General features: G+C 43.8%; 1 protein-coding gene across 3 annotated transcripts in view; it reads left to right on the top strand.

Annotated features, from left to right (window-relative positions):
- Positions 1–8,410: 8,410 nt before the first annotated feature.
- Positions 8,411–17,145, top strand: part of WDFY3 (WD repeat and FYVE domain containing 3) — a 195,392-nt gene continuing 186,657 nt past the window's right edge. For all 3 annotated transcript variants that reach the window (XR_011048337.1, XM_068402547.1, XM_068402548.1), the window contains exon 1: positions 8,411–8,560. The gene's annotated coding sequence lies outside the window, so the exon portion shown is untranslated. The remainder of the gene's footprint in view (positions 8,561–17,145) is intronic.

Raw genomic sequence — 17,145 nt, forward strand, 5'->3', positions numbered from 1 at the left:
GAAAGATTTGCACTCCAAATGAGGGAACACCAGCAGGAGGAGTTTGTGGGAAGCAATTGTTTGCCAGAAGCCTTCATTGGATGTTTTGAGAGAGGAGGGTGGCTCATGCAGTGACAGCGAGTGTGTAGTAACACTCAGGACTGTCTTCTGTCAGAGGCCCATCAAATTCCAGAGTCCTGCACTTGGTTTCTTACTGCTGACAATGTACAAAACTATCTGGTCTTTTGAGGAAGAAAGGATCACGTGATGGAGGAGAAGGAGGCAGGGGAATAGCTGAGAGGATTAAAATGAATATGCAAGCTAGTTTGTGTGTGCTTTTTGATCAGCTGATTTAAGGGGGGGAAAAAAGATAAGCTAGTTTAAAATCATGCAGGGAAACTGCTGCCTTTCATACTCAAGTCATTTTCAGACCTGTTATCCATTAGCAATAACATAAATCCATGTGTTAGCTACAAACATTGTTGGGGTGAATGCACATCTGGCAAGGTAGTGTTCAAACCCCATCCTGTCTGACTGACCCGTGTGGCTGGCTTGAACTTGAGAAGTGGATTACATAAAGCCACGACCATTTCTTCCTCCTCAGGAGGTACAGTTATAGACTCTGCGGCTGGGGCTCTGGTTAATTTTCAGAAGCCTACATTTTGCATCCGATAGTGGCACTTGGGTGTTGAAAGAACAACTCATTCTTTTAGACGGTATTTATGGATGAAAAAATTTAAATAAAGAGCAGAAGGAAGCTGACACTCAAGTACTGAGCTGGTGATAGTTCTACCCTGGGACATTCGTACATGGCTTCTTCCAGAACTTTTGGTTAAGCATTCATTTTGCCTATCAAAAAAACTATTTTGCAAAGGCTGGTTGGCCAAAATGATGAAACCATACAAAGCCAAGAGTCACTTCTTTCCTCTTGTGACTCAAGGTAAAGTGTCATTTTTACATGTTTAAAGTAGTGTATGCCAATGTACAGAGGGACAATGTTGCTGACTGATAATTATCAGTACCAGTCTGCATAAATCAATGAAAAGCTAAGACATTAAATCTATTTCTTAACCCTGCAATAGAGGTTTTGCAATGCACGAGTACACTGAGCGATGATTGTAGGCCAATAGCTAGAATATTCTGGGAAACCAGTTGCGGTTGTAAGGAAATTGCCTGGTATCGTGGTAACACAGGCCTGGAGACTAACACATCTTAGCCATTTGAAAAGCACCAGGTAACTTCTGATTATAGATAGCATGAACTGTGTTTTGTTATCCTTGAGACCACACAAATATACCAAAGCTGTAGTTTGTCTACTACACTTTCACCTCTCTGGACGCTGGATGTCATGCTTATTTTAACCTGATGTTTTTCTACTTTTCTCAATAGGCAGACTCCTAAAGAACGATCCAGTGGAGATGTGGACCCTGTATACCCAGTAGGTTTAAGCCTACTGACAAGGCACGGTCTCTTTCCAGTCATGTTTCACATGGCTTGCTCAGAAGTAGCCCTTAGCCACCTAGCAATCTACTACAGAAAATTCTCATAATCTACTTTTGGAATAGTCCAAAGTTTGGCTAATAAGAAATCTCTTTGGATGTGATACAATTATTCTACTTTGAGATGGAGAACGCACAGAAAACACTTTTATGTTTGAAATGTCCTTCCCAGACTGCAACATGAAGGGAGACTGACAATGTAAGTTGCTGTTAACAAGGCTGCCACAGGCACTGACAAGATTTTTTGTTGTTTCTTAAAACTAGTTTTATATGACATGGCTAATAATACTAGAAGGGCTTCAAGCTGCCTGATTTGTTCATGAGCAAGGGACCGTCAAAGAAATTACTCCTTGTCTACAGTAAGCTATGTACACATCTAAAAGCTCCAGACTCCCTCCATGTACCCACAAGCAATTCTAATGATGTTGATGAGGAAGGGACTCCATGTTTTTCCAGTGCAACATTAGTCATAGGAGGATCTAGCTCTGTTTTGAATGAAAATGTAGGTTTTTTAGGAACAAGTGTGTATAAAGTGGCTGTAAATATATTAAGGCTAGGAATTAAATGGAAGAAGTATCCTACCATGGAAACAGTAAGTTTTTGGAACAGTCTTTCTGAAGTGACATCATGCTTCACATAGCTCATCTAGTAACTCTTCCTTTTTTCCACAGAACTTTAGTAATTCAGCCAAAGGGTTAACCTGGCTTGTTACTTTCAAAGGGCATGGTAAATAATAACAAACAGTAAGTAATAATAAATATTTTTAACTAACAGGTTACTTGTTAATTACCTGTCCACTCTTTGACAGCTGGAAATAGAAGTAGTCCCCTAGTGATTTAGGGAATGAGGGCGTTCTAAATTTATTTGGTCTCATGATTTTCTGTACTTACTGAAGTCTGTGCCATGACAGACTGAGGTTGTCTGCAGGTATGCATAACAGAAACCTGCGGTGGCAAAAGTTTTGTTCTGTTAGGACTGAATTTTCACCTTGATAAATCAGATACTTTAGTTGAAGTGGGAACGTACATGTTAAGGCAGTTACGAGAAAGCTCTTTTAGTTAGAGCTTTACAAATCCCTTTTTTTTGCTTGTAGACATGTTCCTTCTCTTTGCTCTGTAGAGTTGTACAAGAAAAACTTTGTAAAACTCTCTAGTCCCGAGATTATTCCATGAACTTGAAGCTGTTCTTGGATTAGAGTATCTTGCTGGGAAATCCATGGTGGTGTGGGAGTTTGTTTATCTGCAGGAGTGGATTGCATGCCTGAGGTTTTGTGACCGCTTTGTTCCAAGAATGATGCGTTTAAAAATAAATAAGGTATGTAACCCACTTCACTCAGTTTTCTTCCAGTGGGAAGCTGACGTGTGGGCCTCAGATTTTTCCTATGCCTTGGTCAAGGGACAAACAAATGTAAGTTCACAGAAAGAGCTATCAATTACTGCTACATCTAAAATAGAGCAATGTATGGGTTTTTATCTGATCAGTCATTTCAAGCTCTCCGAGCTACCATCATGGCTTTCTGTGAAAGCCTGTAAAAATAAAAATATCTTAGACAAAAATAACACTCCCTCATTCTAACACCGTGGAGTGTCTCAGTACATATTTGGCACATCCTCTGAGCCTGTATCAACAACAATCCAAAATAGGCTGCTGTAAAAGGCGAATTGTAAAAATAAGCAGTGTTTAGTGTCTTGTCCTGTATCCTCTGAGGCTCGTGACATGTACTGACTGAAGTATAACCTACAATAGTCATAGGATAAAATCGTGGGCATTAGAGGTTGTGCGGTGACTGTTTGTTTTGCGATGCAACATATGCCTTCACAAGGTAGTTTTTCATATGCCATGCAGAATGGTAACACCTTTGAAGAACAAAAAGACAACCGGAGGTCTATAGGACTGAACCAGCAGCATTGACACTACTGCAGGTGAAGCATACCACCAAGATAACCCTCTTTTTCTATTATTATTTTCTTTTAATTTCTCCAGAGGCACCAGATGGCAGCATTTTCCCTCAGTCCGAGTGTGATCTCATCGTCTCAGATTCACTTCTGGGATCATCAGGCTTTGAGGCTGTGTAAGCCACAATGACCTCAACTGAACTGGACCTTCTCTGCCACCATCTGCTCTTTTTCCTACTTTCATTGGATGTGCGGGGTCACGTTCAGGTGGCCTGGATGCAATCCAGGCCCTTGAAATTGTGGTTTGCCTTTTGCCTGTACAGATCTGAGAGGCCATAAGAATCATTAGCATACAGGCATGTAAAAATTTAGACCTAGTGAATATGGCTCCAAACTAAATTTTCCATAGCCTCTAAATATTAAGTAGCATGCAGTTTATTTGATTTTCTTTTTAACTAGTCGCTCTTTCCCAGGTACACGCATGGACAATGTAATTCTTGTTTACAAGCAAATTTTGCATGTGTCCTTTCCTATCAATGCTTTAGTCTTTGAATCTTGTAATAATATTTAATTGTAAACCAGTTATGTATGACTAGTTATGTGCAACTAGGCTTGTAACCTCTGTAGCAAGAACTCTGTTCTGCACAAATAAGCCGAGGCAGGGCAGGGAATTACTCTGTTTGAGAACTTAACTTTGCAAGCTATGGTTTCTTTTACAGTTACAGATATGGCCTAAAGCTTTGTGGGCTGGGAATTCTGTCATCACACCATCCTCTGTCCTCCTTCCTCTCATCCTCGTGTTCTTGCTTATAAATCCAATGCTGCTTTATCAGAGGTTTTGTCACAGAAGAAAAAAAATGCTGCCTTCTGTTCAGCTGTAACAAACGATTCATAAATTATCCACCTTTGAACTCTGAACCTGAAGCACTGGGTTGTAAAGGTTTGTTTATTTGAACTATGTGACTTGAACAGACAGCAGAAGAAAGGCTATTTATCCAAAATGGGGCTGGATTGCTGGGCCCCAGAGGGTGAAGGAGTAGCCCTGGCTACTGCTTTCGTTGCCTGTTGCTCCATCGGGTTGCTGGTGTTCCTGCTGTGGTGACTGTTAATGCTTTACAAATGCTATGAGCTCAACAGTAGACTATTTTCAGATTGTTTAATTTATTAACTTCTGACAAGCAGCCCATTATTTTTCTGAAGAACATATGTGACAAGGGATTTTTTTTAAGTTGTCAAATTTCAGCCAAATTTAACATGAGTGTCACAGGACAGGGACACTAAACCCTCCACCCTTCCTCTTATTTAATACCAAAAGTTATCTACAAACAAGCAGGACGGACAGAGGGAAGAGCGACTCAAAGGAAGTCATAAGAATCTTGTATGATGAAAATGTCAGGCTGCATAAATTTGGAAAACAATGATATTGTCTTCTGTTAAAAATATTCCAATGAAAAAAGGCTAAAATTCCCTCCCTTTTCTTTCACTTTCTTGTAGCAATTTCTTTCCAGTTCTGGATTTGCCTGTACTTCGGTATCAGCTAATACATGCAAACAGGACAGATGTAGATTTACTGCTCAAGATGTATGAAATAAATGCAATGGAAATATGCTAGTATCTCACCTGAAAGCTGAGTGGCATTGCACCACTGAAAGACAATTTTGTTGGCTTTGCCTTAGTTTCTAATAAAGGAGGCAAAGAATTTTAAATGTATCTCCACAGTTTTTAATGATTGATGCAGTGCCTTGTGCACAGTTGCTTTGCAAAGTGGAAGAAAAATTAACTGTAAGTACTTTATTTTGTCTAATTATAGCACTGTAATTACGAAGTAGCACCTTCTCTGAGAAAGATAAGCAGTTACCCGTGATAAGCTTTGCAAGAGGAGAGATGTTAAGAAGGTAAAAAGACTGGTGTCACTCAGTACGTATTGTTACATCCTGCCATTATTTATTTTGGAACTGTGACAACTGACCGAAACATGGGAACTGTAAATAGGAATGCAATGAGCATTAACTGCACAAGAAGAAAAAAGCAATAAAACTTGTATCTGGTATACACCTGTCTGTGCAACTCCCACTGCTGTGCTGGAGGGTTTTTGTGATTTCCCACTGAGTTTACCTCTGCCGATGAAGAATTAGGAACAGCACCATCTCTGTAAGCTTTGATTCTTACTCTGTAGAGCTGGCTAAGATAGATCTTGTTAATCCTTTACATATGAAAGATGCAAGTATCCTCCTACACATAAATTACAGAGAGAAGATTTGTTTGCTTTGTGAAGTGTCACTGCTATGTACCATTCACAGACTGCATCTTGCACAGTAAGTGAAATAGCTGTAGGAACAAGCTGATGAAATCAGTGCTTCCCCTTGCTGCAGTCCAGAATGAAAATATACCAAAGGGGGCCAAATTCTGCCTAGTAGCATGCATCGTGTTTTTGCTTCTGGACTGGCCTGGCTTACTAACTAAGGAGAATGCACCTGTAGACATTCAGGTGTGCAAAGAAATGTGCATGTTAGCTTTGAATGGACTGAGAGATACAGACGGTTGTTTTGTAGCACAAACTCTATCCACCGACTTCGAGCTTAGCCTTCGCTCCAGGGGCAAGTTATTTCAGTATGGCATGTGATAGAAGGTAACTCAACACATGTACTTTTCCTTCTGTGTATACATTACTCCATGATGTATACAAAATAGGGTGAGTGCCTTCAAAAGGCAGACCCTGCATGCAAATCTATAGTTTTGACCCTACTCATTTTCCCTTCCTATTCTTGTAACGTTTCTTATATGGCCTTAGCTGTAGACAACCCTATTTTTTTTTCCATAGCTGACAGTGACAATTACTTCTGTTAGCATATGATGTGGGAAGAGAAGGCTGTGAAGAGCAGCTGGGTAGAAAACAGTTGGGGAAGAAGTGGTTAAAATGCTCTGTGTCCAGAAAGTGGGGAAAAGTAGGCATTTAGTTAGGAGGGACAAAACACATGGCATAAAATTTAATTTTTTTCTGGGGATACAAGCATACCAACTGTCTAAGAGCTTCTGCCACTGATCATATTACAGTTGCTATGGTAGGAGTATGGCTGACGTACTGTGCATTATTTCTCTCTTGGTGCCTAATCTCTGATTATCCTGCACAAAAAAAAAGTACAGGTATGGCAAAGGGCCAGTCAGCCCCATTCCAACCCAAACAATAGCCCGGGCTATTCGCCTGAGTTGGGCTAAATCTTGCTCCTGTTAACACAGTGAATTCAGGGATGTCTGAAGATGCCTTTAACAAGTAAAGGCAGCATTAATTGGTGTAGGCAAGGACATTATAAACTTGTTCTTGCTTATTTTGTTTTCCAGTTTGGAGAAGTGGGGTTGGTTTGTTTGGAGTCACACTTTCATCTTCAGTGAGCGCTCCTTAGCAGCTGAATTAGAGCTAGAGGCACTCCAGACATCCATGAGTCTTAAGCAGAGGCCTTCTCCACCTAAACGGGAATGGGATGATATCTGTTGCCAGCTGAACAGTGGTACATCAGCCAGTAAAAACATTATAGGTATTTACGTGTTTGATGCTAACAGAGAAGGAAGACTGGGTAAATGGTGTTTACTCCATTAATTCTCAAGTAGAATACACAGCTTCATTTAATAAGACCCCCTAGAAGAGGCAAGAGGCAATGGTCCTGTTTCCTGGTGCTTGTGATAATTTGCCCACGAAACAGAGGTCTTGGATGGTTTGTGCATTGTTTATTGCAGCTTTTACCCCTGCAGCCAGATTCTCCAAACCGCTATTTAGTCTTTTCATTGAAGACTTCAGAAGGGATTTTGTAAATGAAAAAATACCCCAAACAGAACTGCTAGGGGGTGAACGGCTGTTAGCAGCTGATTTCTTGCAGGAGGTGAGTTTCTAAGTGACTGGAAAAAGGCAGAAGGGTATCTGGTCACACATGTGTGGACGTACCTTTGCACCATTCCCCAGGAGTACTGGAGCAGATGAAGCTTGCCCCAGGGTTGCAGTGACCACCTCCACTGTGTGCCCAGTGCGTGGCTAAGCTGATGCTTTGTCCCACTGACAAAAAGGAGTCCTTTGGCCATCAGGAATTTAACTGAGCTTCTAGCTTAACTAGCAAAAGAGCAGCTATTCCTGTGCTTAAACATTTGGATTGTACGGTTGAGATTGGTTGGCCAGCACAGATATACAGTCCTCTTTGTGGTCGATACTAGGGATATCCAGTGGACTTTCCCTAGGTGTACACTTGACAAAAAGCTAAGGCAAAGCGCCTCAACCCCAAGACAAAGGTGGCTTCTTTGCTCCTCCATTGACTCACATTTCCTTACCCTCACCCCACATTCAGGCTCCTGGCTGGGACTTCTCTTGGCAGGCTGGGTAGTGTGCCAGGTGCTCTGGCCTGTGGTGTTGGGGACAGAGCGAAGCCACCGGCTCTCGGTGCTAGAAAGGTGGGATTTCTGTCAGAGAGAGGGAGAAACCAGACCTACCAGGTGTCTGCCCGGGAAACCCACAGTTCTAAAAATTAAGATAATTTTAAGAAGCCCCAGAACTAAGAAGGCGGCCCGTGTGTCAGTCGAGCCGACCCGGTCGGGTGAGGAGAGGAGCCCCTCGGAGCGCTGCCTTCCCGCTGAGGGGAGGGGGCGGCGGGCCGGTGCCTGAGGGGCTGCTCCCGCGGCCCGCCATTACGGACCGGCTCTCCTCAGGCGGCCTCGCCGGGCCGCGGGAGCGGTGGCAGCCAGCCGGGAGGAGGAGGAGGAGCGGAGGGAGGAGGCAGCGCTGGCAGCCGGGCGGGGAGGGGGCACTCGGCGCCGCGGAGGAGGAGGACTAAGATGGCCACCAGCCGCCGCGGGGAGCGGCTCCGCTCCCTCCGCCCCGCCTCGCGCGGCCCCCTCGGCCCGGCCCGGCCTTGATGGGGCCGGAACGACCCCAGCGCCCGGACGCTGCAGCGGCGGCGGCACCTCCCGCCGGAGCCCGCCCGGGCCGCAGCGGGGGAGCCGCCCTCCCGGCCCGGTCCGCAGCGCCCGGCCGCGGCCACCCCGTCGCGTAACCCCCCGCCCCCCTCGTGCCGAGCCGTGCCCGCGGAAAGGAGCGGAGAGAGAAGAGCAGAGGAGACGAAAGGAGAGACCGCCCGCTGCCCCCTCCCCGGCCCGGCGGGCCGGGCCGGGCACAGCGGCACCGACGGAGACCCCCGCCGCCTCCTGGTGAGTGCTCGGCGGCCCTGGCCGCCGCTCCCCGGGCGCCGGCGCTTTGTTGCACCGCCAGCGGGCCCGGCCGCGCCGCAGGGAGACCCGCCGCGGCCCCGCGGGCCCGGCGCACCGGGCTGCGGCCCCCGTCTGTGCCGGGGTGTCGGTTCCGCTTGGCTCGGCCCGGCCGCAGGCCGCGGCGGCCGCCCCGCTCCCCGGGGATGCCGTGCGGGCAGCCGCCTCCCTCCGCCGGGTTGGAGGAGGGGGCGGCGGCTCAGGTGCCTCGGGTGGTGGATCATTGTCACTGCGCGGGCAACCCCCGTCGGTTTTGTAATGTTTTATTTCACCGTCCGCTCTCTGGCCGCGGCCCCCGGGACAGGGCTGCCTGTGGGGCGGGCGGCTCGGCCCCGCTGGGCTGAGGGGGGCGATCAGGGGCTGTGCTGGGGCCCCGGCCTGGCGCGGCGGCGCGGGGAGGGTGGGCCGGAGGGGACGGCGGAGCCCCGCGGGTGCTGCGGCGGCGCTGGGCCGCTCCGGCGGCCTTTGTTGTAGGCGGGGAGGGCGGTTTTCCCGCGGGAGCCCCGGCCCCGGCGGGGGTGCGGGAGGGGGCCCGCTGGCCCCAGCCCCTGCGTGCGCGGGAGGGGGGGCCGCCCGCCGCCCCGGGCCAGCGCGGGGAGTGAGCCCGGCTCGCAGGCGGGGAGGCAGGTCGCTTTTTTCCCTTAATTTTTTTTTTTAATGTAGTTAGTTATTTTGCCGGCGGGTCTCGAGCTATCGACCCCGTGGTGCAGCAGGGACATTCAAGTTAAGGTACCCGGCGGGTTTCTCCCCGGTGTGTCCCTGGGGATGGGGAGGTTGTGGCTCCCAGGGGGTCCAGAGCATAATGTGGGGGGATCTGTGGGGGTGCTGAAGTAGCTGCTGCTTCTTGTCTTCAACGTGGGTTTTGCCCTGCGGTTCTGGGAGGTGAGGCGCATAGATGAAGAGGTTTGCGTAGAGGCCAGTCAGTAGTGCTGGGTGCTGAGAGCCTGTGTGATGTTCACCTTGAAATATTGGGACCATAATTTCTCGCTGTGCTTACGTATGCCTGCATAGAGAGAGACTTACGGAAGAAATAGTGCAGAGGACTAAATGTATGCATTTTGACCTCTGGTTTCATGAATAGTCTAACTGAAATGTCTTTGCTAACTAAGAGTAGCTCACAAGATTTCAGTGTAGACCTGTGAGTCCTGGCCTTATTTTAGTGATGGAATTTTGGTTACTTGACAGTGTAGGTTTGTGACAAGGTCTGTCTATGTCCATGTATTGGACAATGAAATTTTACTACAGAAAACAAATGACAGGTTTCCTTCTAAGAAAAGTAAATTTTGCATGTTGTAACAAACAGAAATGATCAGCTAAGTCATAAACTGCACCAGAGCTGTGCATGCCCCTATGCCCAGTTATGGCAGTACAGCTGTATGATGTTCCTGAGCTCACAGACTCCCATGGATCCAGGCTGGTTCTGCAGAGAGCCAGCTTGATTCCATCCTTGGCACATTTTGGTGACAAGCTAGTGGTATCTTGAAGTAGGCTATGTAAACAAACTGTACAGTTTGTGTGAACTGACGTTTCTGCTGTATTTCATTCATCCTATGTAATGTTGGTAGACTCTCAGCATTTGCAAATACGAAACTTACTGCTGTGTGAATTAGTCAATTGCAGTAAGCCAACCAAATCCTTCTCTGTGCTTTTAGGTTATAGGCAGGCATGTTTATGAAGCAGAATGCATTGGGTTCTGGAAACGTGCATCCATGTTAATAAGGCATTGTGCCTTTGCTCCATGATCCTGATCAAGAAGTGCTGGTAATCTAACTTTGGCTGTGTATTTGGACTACGAGTGGGTATCTCCACACTATGTGGTGTGGATCTGTTGAGCTCAATTTGAGCCAGCTCTGAAATATTCAACACCGTTGATAGCGATGTGTTTTGGGTAGAAGAACGCCCCAAATATTGGTGGTGGTAGACTAGAGATCAGTGAACGGTATTCTTCAGTTTGCTCTGTGTTCGCTAGGCACTGGGCATGTTTGCTTTTCCAATTTGTTGGGCAGTTTTAGGCTGCTAGACCTGGAATTAAAATGTAGTATGTTTTGAGTTATATGGTTACAGTTATATTGCAACTCTTAGCTCATTATCTATTTGATTCAAATTGAAGCAAGTTAAGCACAATGCTGCTGTCATTTTAAATATCTTCAGCACCCATCTAAAAATGTATTACAACATTGCTATATCAAGGTTTAAGAAACAGTTAGTATGTCCAGTTAATTGATTGATTGACTATTTGCAGTTCAGTGCATCGAGATCAGCTACTTGATAGTATTGTGTGGTAGCAGTGTGGTATCAGCACTATAGGAAAGGAACTCTCATTTCTTTCTTTCAAAATAGTAACAGAAAGATGCTAAGTAACAAAGTTATTCTAATTCTTAATATTTTCAACCTGGAAATAACAAATTTAGTTCAGAAGGCCACATTATCTTGTTACATCTTGCTACATGAATGGCTGAGAAGGTATGCTAACAGCCATCTGGATGGGTGTGAAAACCTTTGTATCTAGCTCTGGTTTACTGGAGCTAAACTGCCAGAAGAAGTATACAAGGTGAGTGGGTCTTCGGGATGTAATGATGTGCGTTGCTGTTAGAGGACTTCAGCAATGCGTTTCACATCTCCTGGTCTTACTTTAACTATGTCATAGTTTTCTGCAAGTGTTTGGTTGGTTTTTTTAGCAATACATAAAACTTCTTGGATGCTTCATGTGAAGAGTATGGGGTGAGTGTGGCCAGATGTTCTGCTTACCCTTTGAAATGCTCAGGACTGTCATGAGATTGTTTGGAAACTTTGGTGTTAGAACGTGGTGTTTCACTTCCCAAATGTTGATGTTAACTGTTGTGTAGCTTTGGGTTGTGGGGATTTACTTGCGTTTCTGAGGATGTACTAAGCTGAAGAATGTGAAGAAAAGCCAGTAGTTCCCTCTCTGATGGTTAAATTGCTGAAGGACAAATCTGCTGATGGTGATTAGCAGTTTCGTTCATGTTTGTAAGGGATTTTAAGTTCCTATTGCAAAATAGTGGAAATACTGTTTCAGCAGTGGCCTTTGACTTGCAGGACTTCCTGCTATAGGGAAGTCTTGTATCATTTGTCCAAAGTAAACAGATTTTGGAGAGGGCGGATGTGGTATGCTGTGAGAAACCATACATCTTAGTCACAATTTACCCCCTAGTGCTCTGATAATTAAAACTGTGGAAGTCTATTCTTATGATATGTTACTGGAATGACACTTGCATTTTGAAGTAGGAAATAGAATCTTTTGTTGGTCCATAGTACAATTTTGGGGAGTGTATATAGGGGGAAAACAAATGTTTTCTTCATGGCTTTAATACTGAAGCTTTTAACTTCACTCGTTTCCTACTTGATTCTTTTTGTTGTTGTTGCTAATTGCAATAGTATAGCACTTAAAATGCCCAAGTCGTGACAAATACTTACACTATTAGTTTCTTTGACTTATTGGCAATGCTGATTGTTTTTAAAAATACTTTTTTTGTTACTTATGTGTCTTGAGGGGCCTGCAACTTGAGTTACAACTGTAAGCCTTCACACACCCTTCAGTGTTGAAGGGACCGAGGCGTGCTGACGTAAGGTTGTCATGTCTCCTGGAACAACTCGCTTCTTTAACTTTGTAATTTGGCTTACAGTTTCCGTCTTGTAATCAACAGTTTCACTCTTCTATAGCTCCTGTTATCTTCTGTTGGAGACTTTACATCCTGCTGCTGGCCTGTTAACACCTTGTCCAGGCTGGGTAGGAGAAGACAGGACATAATTATAAGGCCCCTGTGCACATTTGTTTTAACCAGCTGTCCCACAGACGGTATAGGAAGTGTTGCTGTATCCTGTATTCCTGTTTACACTCTCATTGCCAAAGCTTGAGATATTATGTATGAAATTCTGCTCGCGGCTTGTAACATTTTAGCTGAAGTCATTGGTGTGGACATGAGAGCAGCATCTTGGCTCAGGTGATAGCACTGTAAACTTTGCAAGACTGGATATGTGTTATTGGTGATCCAGCCTTGAGAGCATCTGTTGGGCAAGCAGCCTCTGTTCTGTGATGCAGTAGTGCAAGCTTTTGCTTGTTGGTCGCATGCCCTGTTCTGTGATATTACAGGTAAGTGTGTACAACACCTTCCTTTTTTTGACAGTGAAAAATAACACAGTACCTACAGACTCTCTGTGTTTGGGTCAGCTGTCAGATGATGGGGATGATTATTTAAGCAAAGTTAGACGATCTGTAGTACAATTGTTGCATATCTTCTTGCTTGATCTTTATGCTAATACTGTGTCAGAGCTTAACAGGTGAAGGAGGAATAGGAAATACTGTATAAAACTGTTGGGTTAGTATTGGGTAGAATTTTCTGACTGAAAGTGGCTTGTTTAAACCCTCTATGTTGATTTGATCCTCACCTGTAATTAAAAGGAATTTTAGTATGTATAGTGAAGGGGAACAATCTTTAGCTAATTCAATTGTAGTATACATGCCTATAAAGTGTTTAAATATGTAAATGTAAGGGTTGCAGGAACTTGGCTTTTCTGCTTGGTCTTTAAGCTAGCTGAAGGGTGTTGGGGAGTTGTTGGTTATTTCCCATGAGCAGCTCTGGGGCAGAGTTTTTGGATTTCTATTCTATGTGGAAATGTGCAATTGACATAGTTTTTGACAATTGGGCTGATGTTTTTGGAATTTTGAATAAGAGCAGGGAATCTTTTTGGCTTTTTTGTGGTGTGGTTTTTTTTCTTTTTCTTTTTTCTCTCCCCACCTCTTGAGCAAAGCTGTGAGTGTGGAAGTAGAACTGTCTGTATTGAGGTTTGGGAAAAAAATTGTTTGACGTTTCTTTGGAACTGGGTTATTCCAGTGAGAGCTACATGTCATCTTTTGGGATCTTTCCCTTTTGAGGGAAAACAGTTTTGATTGATTGCTTTGCTGGTTTTGGTGTTTCATCAATGTCCCGTGATGGACTTCTGCGTGTCTTAAGCATGTGACTTCTAATGCTTCTGTCATATTGCAGAATAGGAACAGATTTGCAGAACTTAGTGTAGCACATGTTAAAAAAGTATCTTCTGAAATTTCAAAAGCGATAGAACACTGTTATGCTAGGAAAGAGTGAGTTGTGTGGAAGAAATGAACAGTAAGGGATGTTGAATGGTACGAAGGCATATAGCTTCATATTTTTGGGTAAATATTAAGAATGTAGGAGAAAGATGGAAGCATCTGAATTATAGCAATCAGATATGCATTAAAAGAATATTTGGTTCCTTTACCTTTACAAATATTGTTATTTCCATATCATGCGTTTTATTACAATACTACAAGGAAAAAGCTCTGAGCAAGTTGGCTAACTTAGTGTACAGACAATAACAAATTTGAAAATACATGGAAGAAATGGATTTTCCAGATGGCTTATTTCATCCCTTTCTCTCTTGCTCTAGAGAAATCAGGTTATTTCAGTGAGAGCTACATGTCATGTTTTGGGATCTTTCCCTTTTGAGGGAAAAAGGTTTTGATTGCTTTGCTGGTTTACATATTACACTTTCATATTACACTGAAAGTATGTAAGAGTTAGTTAAACTCGTACTTTTTCAGATTGTGTGGGTATTCATCAGTTATGTGCCTAACTTGAGCTTCTTATTCCAGTTTAAGACACCTATCTTAGGGAAGTCAGACCCTTTATAGTTGGCTTTTGCCTACTTTTTTTCGGCAACTTTTTCTATGAAAAAGTTGGTGAAAGAAGTTATTCCCTCTCTTGAATCATCCATTTTCTTTCTAATGGCCATGCCAGTTTTGGGTTTGGATGTGCATTTGAGGCTTTCTAGCAAAGGGTTTCAGAGTAGGGGGGGAGTTACCAAAATCGATGTTTAACTTAGAGCAGCTGTGTCAAATAAGCAAATGGAGAAAAGCCGAACCTTCAGAGCTGACAGTTTAGTAGTGATGAGGTAGATGCATGGCTAGAAAGGGAGGATATTCCCACGTGTTCCTTAGATGTTTTTTAAGATCCTTCATTTTTGGAACAGTGTGACTTCAGTGAGAATGTGGGTCAGGAGCTCTTGAGAGAAATGTTCATCTGGCTTTCTATTTCACTACTGGTTTTGTCAGAGTTACCACCACGCATTGGGTATTGGAGGGTTGCTCTACCTGGATTGTCTTGCTGTTACTTTTCTCAGTATCATTCTGCCAGGTGGAGTGTGGGTGCAAGTGAACCAAGTTTTATGTTCTTACATTACCAGATGATTTATTATTTTCAAATGAAGACATGGTAAAAACCTCAGTATAATTCAAATCAGGGTGGTTTGATTTGTGTAAACTAGTAGCTGATGTGATGTTGCTTCAGAAAGTGGTCTGTATTTGAATGCCATGGTGATAAGTAGTATTGCTTGCTGCCCCTACCTCTTGCTGAGAACCAAAATCTTAACTCACAGATGAACTGTAATAGAAAGAGGAGGTTTGTACACCAGGGGCTTCCTAAAGTTTGTGTTTGGTTACTTGGCACTGTGAGTGTATCCTTTTATTGTATAATTCGATATTAGGGGAATAGAAAGAGAAACTGCAGGGCTAGGAAAATGCTTAGCGTGTCCAGAAGGTATGCTGTTTAAAAAAAATGCTCACAGAGAGAATGTATGTACTTTTTCATTAAAAATATGACAAAATATCAACTTGTCTTGGTGACAAAACTTTTAAGAGTTTTCAAGTGGTTGGATGATGGACAATCCCAAAAGGGAGAAGGACTGTTCCGAATGCCTTAGGGAGGGTAAAGATTGTTAAGAAGGTTAATCAGATAGCAGCAGCGCGCCTGGCATTATCAGCCTCAGCTTTTGTCTGAGGTTTATTAGACTGGCGTGGAGTATTGGCCTTTGAGTTGTTCATCGTAGGTGGACTGTACTAGTGGAAGCTGCTTTTTATTGCTTTGGCTGGATGATATGGAGGCTTCAGTGGCAGTACTAGTCTAAGCGATTCCTGCACCCAAACTGTGGAGAGCAGGGGGTGAGTGTTGTATGGAATTACTTCAGCAAGCTCAGAAATTATTCTTAATTTTTGGAAACGAGGAATAAAGCAGTTGTCTGATGACAGCCTAAGGAGTAATGAGAACCAAGAGCTTGGAACTCCCAGCTTCTTCAGGTTTAATGCTGTAAGCCCATGTATCTGTCGAAGTTGTCTTGTAGAACGAGGGCCTTACTGTTCTGACAGTGGAAGAAACTTACGGGACTTTGAGTTTTCCCATGCATGTTTGTTTTAACGCCAGAAGCTTTTGAATCTCCATTGAATAGGAGAACGTGGACTTTAGTGCTCTGACTTTGGAACAGGAGAGAAGAGTGCTTTCACTGCAGGCTGATGATAATAGGACCGCTATCTACTGTTTCTGCGCTAAGATTCACCACCTCCATAGCATTCAGAGTGCCATTGATGGTCTCAGGACTTGTCTCTGCAGTTGTATTCTTGCCAAGACTTATTTACTTCTAATGGGGTTTTATGGAGGTCCTTGGGTCTTCATGTGAGAGCCAGGGACAAGAACAAGGCCTTGCTTTGTATTTGCGTGAGTGCACAGAGTACAGAATGTATCGCATGGTAGAATGACAGACAAAGCAGATAACAAGTGCATTTCTTAATGTAAAAGTTGAGCCTTTTGATGTTTTCAGGGTTGCTAACATAAGAGTTGAAATGTCACTGTGCAGGCACTCAATTGACTCAAGTTATGGCTTTTAAAGCATTAAAAGCACGAAATAAATGGATTTCCTTTTTGATTTTTGAGCCTTGAGCATGCAGTCGTCAAATTTTTCCCACAACTGTGAGGGTTACAACATTTTTGGAATCTTCACATGGCAAAATGCTTGGAGTTGGGATGCCACAAATATGATGAGATTGAGAAGGACGTGGTCAGAGCTGGCAGTACTCTTGTTATCACTGATTTCCTGTCTGGTAAAGTGACTGAAGAGGAGTGAAATTCACTTTATTTGGAAGTTTCTTTACACTTGCAGAACAAAGGATGCATCTCTGAACAGGCAGAGGTAAACATTCTTTATAAGCAGTCATGTGGAATAGTCATAGAAACAGTTTTGTTATTGCATCGCAAATTAAATGCAATGTTTGAGTCAGTAGCAGTTGAGCAGTGAGCCACAATAGAAATGTAAAAACAAATTCTCTGTGGATATCATCTAAGAGAATGCTAATTTGCTTGTTAATTAGGTTTGCAAAAGTTTCTTTTTCACAGTTCTGAGTGGTGAGGATAAGCTAGTGAAGAATATTTAGTATAGGTTTGGAGTGGGTCATGAAGTAACCAGGGAGCTTTTCATTATTAGAGAGTGTAAAGGCATAGTAGCAATGCTTCTTACTTTGACTGTAGTAACTTCTGGAGACAGAAATGTCTTGCTTTCAGTTTCTTACCAGGAACATAACCATGTTCCTAGCTGTGTTGAGTCGGGGGCGGCAGGGGGAAGGCTTCCCTGTTCTTTGTTTGAAATCCGTTGCAGTTTCACTGGTGATGTCCCTGTACTTAGGGAGACAGGAATATGGATATGCTATATTAGTAGCTGAATTA

The sequence above is a fragment of the Nyctibius grandis genome, chromosome 6 (assembly GCF_013368605.1).
Source record: "Nyctibius grandis isolate bNycGra1 chromosome 6, bNycGra1.pri, whole genome shotgun sequence".
Taxonomy (NCBI): domain Eukaryota; kingdom Metazoa; phylum Chordata; class Aves; order Nyctibiiformes; family Nyctibiidae; genus Nyctibius; species Nyctibius grandis.